This window comes from Camelus ferus, chromosome 1 (assembly GCF_009834535.1).
Source record: "Camelus ferus isolate YT-003-E chromosome 1, BCGSAC_Cfer_1.0, whole genome shotgun sequence".
NCBI classification, from domain to species: domain Eukaryota; kingdom Metazoa; phylum Chordata; class Mammalia; order Artiodactyla; family Camelidae; genus Camelus; species Camelus ferus.
In genome coordinates this window covers 118790951-118801187 of record NC_045696.1, presented here as the reverse complement: position 1 = coordinate 118801187, position 10237 = coordinate 118790951, and the positions used below count along the sequence as shown (strand labels likewise).

At 47.5% G+C, this 10237-nt stretch overlaps 1 protein-coding gene and 1 non-coding gene across 4 annotated transcripts in view; both read left to right on the top strand.

The window, feature by feature from the left end:
* The window catches only part of PLCL2 (phospholipase C like 2), a 174305-nt gene that overhangs the window by 49093 nt on the left and 114975 nt on the right, over nucleotides 1-10237 (top strand). The gene's annotated exons all lie outside the window — the stretch shown is intronic.
* Nucleotides 1042-1113, top strand: TRNAA-AGC. Its single transcript has one exon. It is a non-coding gene; the product is annotated as a tRNA-Ala (tRNA).

Sequence of the window (10237 nt, the reverse complement as noted above, 5' to 3'; positions counted from 1 at the left end):
ATCCCCCTCACCTCGCGTCCCTGAATTTCTTAAGCCTCATGGAACTCTCTTCCAGGCCCCGGAAGGTCAGCATGTCCCAGGTGCCGCTCCTGATTTTCCCCTTTGGTCTGCTTCCCCTCCAAGAGTTCCTGTGTCATTAACGGCATTTGTTGTTGTTGTTGTTGTTGTTGTTGTTGTTGTTGTTGTTATGGCCCAAGCAAGAAACCTTGGAAGCACCTTCGTCTCCTTTTTCACTGACCTCCAGTGTACATCTGATTACCCCATGTTCTGAGATGTATATTCTGGTCAAGTCACTGTAATTTTTTTCTCTATAAATGTGGTGATAGGGTGGGTAGGGCCCATATCTTGGCATGAATGCTTCTGCTCAGATCCAAATTCTCTTCCTCCCAGTCCGGGACCCAGCTTGTACTGAGGTCTGTGTCTGGGACGTATGTCAGCCCAGAAGCTGACCATGGCTCGATTTAATTGACTTGAGTTTAGAAAAAGATATATGAGGTAGGAGAGGAACCCTTAAATGATGCTTATTATTTCTCGTTTAATCTCTTTCTACTCTTTTTTTCCCTCTTCCCTCCCCATCTGCTTCTCTTCCTTAGAAAAAAAGCGCATAAAAGTTCTGTTCCTATAAAAACAGTTTAAATAACAGACTTTCGATATCAGCAGATAGAATCACCTGGTTGCCAAATGAGTGTTGGCTGTCAAAATTTAATTAAGCTGAATTAATTGTGTGTTGATGTTAAAGACTAGAAAAGAAGACCTCATAAATAGTATTCACAGAGGAAAGTGCTGGTGTCGGAATCTGACAGCCCAGGTTCCAGTCCTGTTGCTGCCACTTACGACCTGAGTGACCCCGGCAAGTCTCCAGTGTCTCACAGGGTCCGTTTCCTCCCTTGCAAAATGAGAATAATAATAACACCTACCCGAAAAAGTTATTTCAGGGATTCAGGGAGATACTGGATATGAAAGCACTTTGCATAGAGTAAGTCCTAGAGTAAGTTCTGACATAGAACAAACGCTCACTTCACTTTTAGTTGAATCTGGGGGGAAAGTATGGCTCAGTGGTAGAGCGTGTGCCTAGCATGCACAAGGTCCTGGGTTCAATCCCCAGTACTTCCATTAAAATAAATAAATAAAAGCCTAATTACCTCCCCCCAAAAAGAATTAAAAAATTTTAGTTGAATCTGAGTTTATATATATCTGTAGGCCTGGATTTGATCATCATCCTACTAGTTAGTTCATGTGGTGTCCACTGTATGCACCTGTGACGTCTCAAGGGCCAAGTTTTCAGGACCGGTGCCCACCTGGAGTCTCGCTGTCTCCGGCCGCTGCCCCAGGCGTGTGTGCCGTGGAGGGTGGAGTGTGAGTGACAGGAGCGTTGCTGGCGGACGTTGTGGACCTGGAAGGGCTTGGCGTGTGTGTAAGGACGGGGTGGCGGGCTTGCAGAGGCATTTGTGTCCTCTGAGAAGGCAAAGCCATGAGAAAGGTGACCTGAGAAACCTGCAAGCCAGGTGACCCACAGTTAAGCCCCTCATTCCCACGCGGTGGGGTTGGGGCGAGGCACGTGGACAGGGTGTGCCGAGGTCGTGGGCGCGGAGGCTCCCCCAGGTGGCGCCTGCGGCCCTGGCCCCGAGGATGCGCTGCAGGAGGGTAGGTCAGGAGAGGGAGCTGCGCACACAGAGACCCGCTTGGCCCGCTGCGGGAACTTCAGAGTGTCCTGGGGGCGGGGAGGGGACGCTGGCTGGGTGACCAGAGGTCAGGAGAGCCACGGCTCTCGACCAGGGGTCAGGAGTTTGGACTTAAGGCTGCGGAAGACCCTTGAAGCTTTTGCCAAGGGTGTGAAGTTACTCGATTTGTCTTCTTAAAATCTGATTCTCACAGGCGTAGAAAACAAACTATGATTACCAAAGCGGAAAGGGGCAGGGGTTGGGGGAGGGATAAATTAGGAGTTTGGGATTAGCAGATACAAACTACTGTATATAGAAAAGATGAATAACAAGGTCCTACTGTGCAGCACAGGGAACTGTATTCATTATTTTGTAATAGCCTGTAATGGAAAAGAATGTGAAAAAGAACATTATGTATGTATAACTCAATCACTTTGCTGTACACCTGAAACTAGCACAACATTGGAAATCACCTATACATCAATTTAAAAAAATCTCATTCTGATGGCAGGTGGAGGGAGGAAGACCTGCAAAGGGACAGGATGCTGTGTAGGGAGCTGTTGCGGGCCCCTGAGTGAAGAGATGGGGGCTGAACGAGGTGATGGGAGAGGCAGACTGCTGGGCACCCTCAGGTGGTGGAACTAGTGGCAGTCAGTCACTGCGGGAGGTGGGCACGAGGCCCAGACACGCAGGCCCCTGGTTGTTCACTTAAAACGATAAACAGTGCATTTAATATGTGCATCTTTATGAACATCTCATATCATTTCTTTTGGATAAACCCTGGAAATGGAATCAAAGGGAACATTTTTTTTTTAATTGAAGTACAGTCAGTTGCAATGTGTTAATTTCTGGTGTACAGCACAATGTCCCAGTCACGCAGATACATACATATATTTGTTTTCATATTTTTTCCATTAAAGGTTATTACAAGATGTTGAACATAGTTCCCTGTGCTATATACAGAAGAAACTTAAAAAAAAATCTATTTTTATGTGTAGTGGCTAACATTTGCAAAAATCTCAAACTCCCAAACGTACCCCTTCCCACCCCCTTTCCTTGGCACTAAGATCATTTACTATGTCTGTGAGTCTGTTGCTGTAGGTGAGCAAACCCATAAAGGCTTTACCTATTTGCAGGTCCACGAGCAGCGAGGAAGGCCCTGTCTCCTCGCAGCTTCAGCCTCGCTGCATGTCACCATCACTATCCACCAACACTCATTTAATAGGCAGAAAATGCATATCTTTGTTTTAATTTGTGTTTTTGTGAGCACTGGGGAGATTGAAGTTTTTTCATGTTTATTTTTCCATGAATTACATGTTCATGTTTTTTGCTTATTTTTTTCCTCAGCCGTTTGTCTTTTTGATTTCCAAGGGCTTTATAAATATTTAGTCTTCTATCTTTGTTGCCGGGTGTCCCTGATTGTTGTAGCATTCCACTAGTTGGTTATGGCGCTTACTGTTGTTTATGTTGCTTTTGTTGATCAGGAAGATTTTTCTAAAATGTAACAAAATGTTTTGTTCATGCTTTCTGTCTTCAGTTTAGTGTCGAAAGAGTCCTTCCTCAATCCTGGGTTACATAAGGATGGGAATTTGTACAAATATTCACATTTATTTTCATTTTCTACCTTTAAATCTTTAATTAATCAGGATTTTTCTGGTGTTTGTCATAGGAATCTACCTTTTGAGTTCCCCATAGTTTAAAAAAAGAGTAAAAACAAATCTTTTTTTCCTGAAACCAAAAATCAGGATACATACGTCATCTAAAAGAATTTTTATGAAAAAAATTTAAATAAAAGAATTTTTATGTAATTTGCATGGGAGGCAGTTTCAGACATTAGATGTAGTGATATTTAAATTTCTGAGACATTTGGTATCTTAGGCAGTCAACAGAAAAGAATGTTTGTGATCAGGAGTGCATGGGAAAGTTCAGGTTATAAAAGACTGCTCATGGTTTATGTGGTTGTAACCTGCATTTCACTTAAAGTTCAAAGTTCCTTCCTCTTTGAAACATTAATGCAAACATCGAAATGGCTTTTCGGGTGGAAGGTGGCTGTAATCTTCACACGGTCATAGGTTCCTTTCTACAGGGACCGCCCAGGACAACCCCTTCTCTTGACCGCAGTAGAGGGTCTCAGAACAGGACCAGAGATGGTGGAATCCTGACCCACCGTCCTGAAGCAAAGCCCCCACGTGACTCAGGAAACACAATGCCACAGCCCCTGGCGTTAGTCATTTGGGCAGCAAGATAAACATTTCCCGAACTTTCAGCAAGAGATGCCTCATGGAAGTCTGCAATTTCTTACACATTTTATTTTTTCATTCTGGAGCCTGATTGGTGTTCTAGAAAGCACTGTCCTGATTGGCCTGTTCAGGAGAAATCGAGAAATGAGTCTGGTGCCGGGACTGCGTGTGCGCCCGTCTCCTGGGGCTGGGGTGCCCGCACCAGCCTGTCCCACCCGCTCCCCGAAGCCGGGCTTCTCAGTAAATGCCGTTGCAGGAGCCTGAGCTGGGGTTCTGTGCCTTCCAGGCCACCCAGAGTGCCATGTGATTCTGTTTGATAAAGTCTGTGGTTTGTCTGTTCTCTATGTTCTTGCCAACTTGTTTTTCAAAAAAGAAAGAAAAGCAAGCAAGCAAGCAAGCAAGCTGTGTTCAGTGCTCATCATTTGACATAAATTTAGGGAAAATGTTAAGTGTAACTGCATCCCTGAAAGAACAAAAGATTATTTCCCTGGGGAAATTTTTTTTGGGTGAGGGGAGGATTAGGTCTTTTTTTTTAAAGGCTGCATATGTTAGCTAGGAAAATGAATACATGATTTTGTAAAAACGTTTATTTCAGCAGGCTTAGCAATATGGTTTCAAAATCAAGGCTGTCTTTGACTACCCTTGGCGTGGGCCTCGGGAGGATGAGTGTTGGAAGTCGTCTTTCTGTTTATTCGGGCCCAGTTCTCCGCGTTGTGTTGTCCGGGTGAAGGTATTAATCCTTCAGTCTTTATAGTCCAGGGTTTCCAGACTCAGCACTGCTGACATTTTGGGCTGGAGGATTCTTCACTGTGAGGGGCTAGCCTTTGTGTCATAGGATGTTTAGCGATATCCCTGATCTTTCCTCTAGATGCCAGTAGCACCCCGCCCCCCCGGCCATGACAGTGAAACAGTGTCATCCCAGACACTGCAGAGTGTCCCCTCAGGGGCACGTAATCCCTGCTACAGTCACTGTGGAGCAGGTGAGCTTGGCCAGACCTTAAATTTGACTTTTCTGTGGTCTCCTTTCAAGGCAGATGGGGTGGTTGTCTTCGGGGCAGACTGGCTTCCGGAAGGCACCTTTCCATCAACTCCAGTGGAAATACAATTACATTTCATAATACTGAAAGTTACATTGCAGATGGAATCACTGACCTGAGGCCTGAGGGTCGACTTGAGAAGCTGGGAGGTTGCTGTCTCGAGAGACTTACCTGTTGTGGGCCTCAGTCGACTCCAGTCGAAGGCAGGAGTCACACGGCACTTCTAGGCTGAGTCACTTACGGTCGTTACACTTAGTTACTTGCTGTGCTGATGGCATAAATCAAAGAACAGGGTTCTTCTTTCCTAAAATACCTGCTTGCCCTTCCAGGCTGCACAAGATTTGCAGGTTGTGGCCGTCTGTGGACAGTTGACCTATTCAGATGAAACACCTCCCCAGCTGGGGAAAATCTGGAAAATTAATCAAAGCTTGTAACAAAGCTCTTCCATGACTACGTGTGTAATGACTATGAGTCACACACCCGGCCAGAAATTAGGGGCCTGTGTTTTCCTCACATATGGTTCAGTTTCCCTCTCACTGTTGCTGAATTTTTTTAAATTTAAAATTTTTATTTAGTCTTTATTTTGGGGGGGTAATTAGGTATTTATTTATTTGTTTATATGAGGGTACTGGGGATTGAACTCAGGACCTCGTTCATGCTAAGCACGTGCTCTACCACTGAGCTACACCCTCCCCACCTTGTTGCTGGCTTTTAAAGGTGCTTCCTTTTTTATGAACACTGACCATACAGACCAAACAGAGAAGGCAAAAGAGGCATGTCACAGACTCAGCCTCTAAAAGAGAATGTCGTACTTGCATTAATTTTGGATAACAGGTTATGGTTTTACATCGGGTTTTCCCTTAATAATGCAGTAGGAATTACTTTATGAAAAATTGGCCTGAAAGGTGGCGAGTGATGTGTAATTTGATGTTTCACATTGAAATTTACTTGTCATACACCGTTTTTAGTACTGTTTGAAAGCACAACTGCCTGTGTGATGCAATTGTGTTAACTCATTGCTAAATGTATTTTTATTATTTGCTTAACTGGAGCAAGTTATAAATCTGCTGAAAACATTGCTTATACAGGACAAGCAATTGATCATGTTTGGATCTGTTTACAAAAAAAAAAAAGCTTGATGACTTTATAAAGCTTTGGGATAACCAGATTAAGATGAAGGATTCCTGCACTGTGTAAAATGCCCATTAATGAATTTTTAAAGGATTATAGAGTAATAATTACAGTCAACTTTCAGTGATCACAGTGACCATTGCTAAAGAAGAGGTATTGTTGAAAACAGAAAAGCATGTGGAAAGAAATACAAGAAGCCTCGCTCTCCTCAGGCTCTCTGAGTCCGGCCGGCCTTGGTGTTCCTTGTACAGGAGTCGCCTGGCCAGCGGAAGGGAAGCCACAGCCCCGGAGAAAGCCATCCACTTTGGAAGACAGCACATTAGGTTTTTTCCGGGCAGATTCTGATTGGCCCTTGTCAGAATTCATCTCTACATGGTACCCGGTGCCAGGAGCCTGCCTTTTGTTGCATGTGTAGTACAAAAGTAGCACTTAGAAGCAGTTTAATGAGACTGACGCCAGGCCCCTCCTTGGAAATTTGGAGCTGAAGATGCCTTCAGGGTGTCTTGTCCACATACCTCCTCTTCTGTTAACGCCTCGCCCAGGCCTGAGGTCTTTATTTGGAGGATTCACATTCAGTTCACTGCTTTCTTATTTGTGAGACAGCCAACACTGTCAGCCTAAAAAGTGACAAAAGAATCCAGAAATGTGAGGAAAATGTACACAGGTGTTTGAGGAATGATATTAGACCTGTCCCTAACCTTCACTCAAATTTAAAAACTTTCAAGCAGCTAGCTGTATCGTTTGAATCATCTGCCCTCGTGTCTGTCCAAGGATAGACATTTTGGGAACACGGTCCATCCACGTGTTCCGTTTTGGCTTCCTGAAAATCAGCGACGGCCCACGTGTGCTCGTGGACATGGTGGGAATTTAATTCCCGCTGCAGACAGCAGCGAGGGGGAGGGTTCTGCTCGTGTTTTCTTTTAGGGCGGTGGTGTGATAGCTGTTGGAAGGTGGGTGGATTCAAACTCCTAGCGTTTCGTCTTCTCGAGTTTCTAGGTCTATTGATTTGGAAGCAAACATAGATTGTTAGCCTTTGGATTTTTATTTTTAGATGCTTATTTTAGAAAAGCCCGTTGGTTGAATTTATTGGGGCTGACGTCACAAGCTGGAGTTGGGCACCTAGTCCTTGGCTTGGCCGGATTCCATGACTGTATGGTATGGCCTTTAAAGAGGTGGTCTCCAGGGGGCCGTGCTCACCCGCAGGCATCCGTCAGTGTCTGTTGTGCTGGGCGCACACCCGTAAACAGGACAAGCCATACTCGTGTAAATAATTGAGAAAACTTACTAGGTAAGTGCACACAGATTGTTAAAATTGGGTGAAATAATCAAAAGGTAGTTCTTTCTCAAATAAAATCAGTAAAGATGGATTAGGCCTCAGTGGGACAAAAACAATGGTAGAATTGTAGAGCTTCTGAACGTACAAAAAGCCCCAGGTGTCATTCTGTTTACGTTGCGCTGAATACTGGGGACAGTTTTCCTTGGGGTGAGACTTGCGTTATTCCGCTCTGTGTGTTTCCCTGCAAAGTGACATGTGTTGGAAGACCTCGGGGAGATGTTTGCTTCCAGACACTGTAGAAGAAGAAACTGAGCCACTCTTCCCCTCCTGGAGGGTGACGGTGAGGGGAGGGGACACCCCCGTGAGCGAGCGTGTGGGTGGTGGTGGTACCTGACACCTTCAGCTCTAAAGGAAAAGGCTCATGCTTATAGAACCAGAAAGGTCCATTATTTGAGACCGTGGCATTCAAAACTCCAAGCAAATGGAGTTTGAGGGAAACCCCAGAGGATAAGAAAAGGACTCAGCAAAGCACAGGAAGACAGGGACCGTCTGGACCACCTGTGCCGAGGACCTAGGCGGTGCCCTCCGCCTCCCTCCAGGCTGGGTGGGGGTGAGATGTCAGAGGGCATCCTGCCTTCTCCGGGGCGGCCAGCACCTCCTGTCCCCCAGGTCCCCATTTCCCCTCTGGCCCCTGCCCCCTCTTCAAATGCTTCCTCCGGACTGGCGTTCCCTGCAGCCTGCCAGCACACCCGCCTTGCTCACACCCTGAACCGGCCCTCTTTGCAGGCGGCAGCTTCCTCCGTGTGGTCTCCCCCCTTGTTGGTTTGATTGCAAGAGAAGTCAGCCCTTTGCCTTCACCACCTCTCTTCCTGTGACCCCAACAACTGAAGACCTTGTGTCCACTTTTGCAAAGGCTGCAACCAAGTTCTGTGCTGTAAAATTTAGTCCTTTCAAAATAAGCCCTGGCTCTGCCACAAACTCACCAAGTGGCATCACACACGTTCCTTGACCTCTTTGAGCTGTACGTCATCCAATGGGATGACCACACCATCTTTTATGACGATGGTCAATATGATAAAGTGTGTCCTGCGTGCAGTAAAGTGTGCAGGCTGGTGCCCGCCCACAGGAAGTGCTTGGTGACAGGTGGCTGCCCTGCCACTAGGCCCCGGGCCCTTGGCTCCTCGTTTGTCTGCTGGAGATTTGCTTCTGACCCTGCCTACCTCTTTCAGTGTCCTCTGTGGCCTCCTTGGCCCCTGTTCTCGCCGCTCTGCTGTCTCCTTAGGGTTGTCACTCCTGTGTGCACCTGGCTCTCCTGTTTGTCTCTGGTGCCTGCTGATGTCACCCCGGGACAATCTCTGTCCCCTTTGCTCATAGCCTGTGAAAAAGCTCATCACATCTCATTTCTACTAGATACATGATCTTCTTCACTATTCTTTTTGCTCCTGTTTTTGCCTGCCTTAAATTTAGTTGTCACAGAGGCAGAGTGGGTCTCTGGAAAAGGCAAATCAGATTATTCCTGGTCAAAAGTCCTTCAGCCAAGCCCTGGCCCCACAGCACAAGCAGGGCACCTCGGCGAGACACTCAAAAGAGCAAACTTACGGTTACCAGGGGTAATGAGGGTGGGAAGGGATAAACTGGGAATTCAGTTTGCACCTCTGGGGGAGTGATGGCGATGTTAGCTGTCTTGATTGTGGTGATGGTTTCATGGGTGGATACATCTATTAAAGTCCATCAAATTGTACATCTGAAATATGTACAGGAACCATACCACATACCACTCCTGGCCCCTGTGCACTCAGCCCCCATTCGCCGTTCCTCCCCCCGTCCCGGTACCTGTCTGGTGATGCCCGGTGCCCGAGGTCCGCTGTCGTCCCCTTCCAGCCTCGTGGCATCTGCTCTGGCTGGCTGTCCTGCTTCCTCAGCCTGGCTCACTGTGGTCATTCATCTCTGACACAGACCCCCCTCTCCAAGGCCAGGCTGGGGGCCTCTCCTGGTCCTCCCACAGCACCCTGTCCATTTGGGCTACAGGTGTGACCTCATATTTTTTTTTTTACAACACTAAATAAAAGCAGAATGGACCAGAAGAGAAAATGCTGTTCCACGTGTTTGAGTATAAGTGCATCAGGCTGCTGTGTAAACCGCAGGTTTTACTCAGGGTGGCGCCAAAAAAAGTTTGAAAAGCAGATTTGCCGAGCTCTCCTGAAACTATGTTTGTGTTTCCCCGTGGATTATAAAGCCCTATAAAGCCCTTAAGAGCCAGGACCATTCTATTTCCAGCCCTGACATTCAGCAGAGTATGCAGTCCGATAAAGAGCTTGTTGAAGGGCGCCGGCCGGTTCTCAGGGAAGCCGGGGTGCGCGGAGCAGTGGAGCACACGGATTCCCAGGCTGACGGAGATAGTTGTGGGAAAGGTGGCTGCTCTGAGTCTAAAGCAGTTGCTAACTCTGGGCCCCGGCCTGAGGTTCCATTGTGCCGTGGACCAGTCAAGGGAAACCTCCCGTGAGAGTCCGCCGGGGAGACGCCTGTCCTCTTGCACACGTGCGTGTGAGCAGATGCTGTGCTGATTCAGGGGAAAAGCATCTCTTTAGTGACGCTGGGCTCCAGCCACATCAGACTGTGGAAGGGGGCCGTCCTGCAGCCGGGGTAGCAGAGGAAGGAAAGAGGGGCACGTGGAAGGTTCCATAGTCTTTCCTGTACATTTCCCTGCCGGGCCGGCCGGGAAGCACGCCCTGGGGACGAGGAGAGCATCCCCCACACCGCCCCACCCAGGGGCTCCTGGTGTGGATGGCGGGGTCCCCACACTTCCCACCTCCCCTCCCCTACCTACCCTCCTCGTCCTGGTGGGGCCAGACCCGGCTCTGTAACACACGCCACCTCTCCACTCTGCTGGGC